The following is a 1,104-nucleotide window of genomic DNA, read 5'->3' as shown; positions in this document are numbered from 1 at the left end:
CCTGTAATCCCAGCTACTTGGGAGGCTGAAGCAGGAGAATTGCTTGAACCCGGGAGGCGGAGGTTGCAGTGAGACGAGAACGTGCCATTGCCCTGCAGCCTGGGCAAAAAGAGCGAAACTCTGTCTCAAAAAAAAAAAAAAAAGGCATTCTGTGGCCTAAATGGAGGCCTTTCCTGTCTTTCTGCTTTTCTCTCTAAAATTATAGAGTACCCACATCTAACAAATACCACCCAGCTTTAGACACTCCAAGAGAACTCAGACTAGCCGGCAGAAGAAACATTTGCATCTGCCCATTTTTCTCTCTTTTGGTATTTCTATGATGAAGGATGTTCCTACCACAAAGAAATGATACATTTGATGTGATGGATATGCTAATTACCCTGATTTAATCACTGCACACTTCGGTCTTTTTATGCCATTCACCCTCTGATGGCAAAGCCGCAGGCGTCAGGCTGTTGTTCTATTTGGTTCCCTACTTCTGCGTGGATGCAGCAGGGCCCTCATGGCCAGTCCCAGCATCTGGCCATTCGTGTATGGGGTTGGCTAACACTGGGGGATGTGAATGATGTACTTCCGTGTAAAACAGTCTAAGTGCCAAACTCAGGAGGCTTCCTTTTTAGTGCAGGGGCTGAGGCTAACTGGGAAAACATACAGAATACGAAAGCCGGGATACAGGTTTACACCGAGCTCTGGCTGTCTTGACGAATTCAGAGGAGTGGGAGAGTGAGAAGCCAGATTATCCCGGGAAGTCTGGACAGAGGAAGTGGGGACTTGAGTGGGGCTGACAAGGGGAGTTTGGCCAGAGAGTGAGGAGGAGGAAGGTGAGGAAGACAATGGAAGAGTACCATTAAAATGTCCATGCTACCCAAAGTCATCTATAGATTCAGTAACATTCCTACCAAAATTCCAATGATATTCTTTACAGAAATAGGGGAAAAAAAAACAAAAACAGTTGTAAAATGTGCATGGAAGGAACCACAAAGGACTCGGAATAGCCAAGGCAGTTTGAGTTAAAAACAAAACACAACAAAAAACAAACCAACAGACACAACAGGGCTGCGCATGGTGGCTCACACCTATAATCCCAGCACTTTGGGAGGCCGA

General features: G+C 46.2%; 1 protein-coding gene across 1 annotated transcript in view; it reads right to left on the bottom strand.

Moving 5' to 3' along the window:
• PDZD2 (PDZ domain containing 2) overlaps positions 1-1,104 on the bottom strand; it is a 386,629-nt gene that overhangs the window by 21,448 nt on the left and 364,077 nt on the right. The gene's annotated exons all lie outside the window — the stretch shown is intronic.

The sequence above is a fragment of the Mandrillus leucophaeus genome, unplaced genomic scaffold (assembly GCF_000951045.1).
Source record: "Mandrillus leucophaeus isolate KB7577 unplaced genomic scaffold, Mleu.le_1.0 Scaffold218, whole genome shotgun sequence".
In the NCBI taxonomy this organism is placed as follows: Eukaryota; Metazoa; Chordata; class Mammalia; order Primates; family Cercopithecidae; genus Mandrillus; species Mandrillus leucophaeus.
The sequence above is the reverse complement of the archived record's forward strand: the minus strand, read 5'-3'. Positions and strand labels throughout refer to the sequence as shown.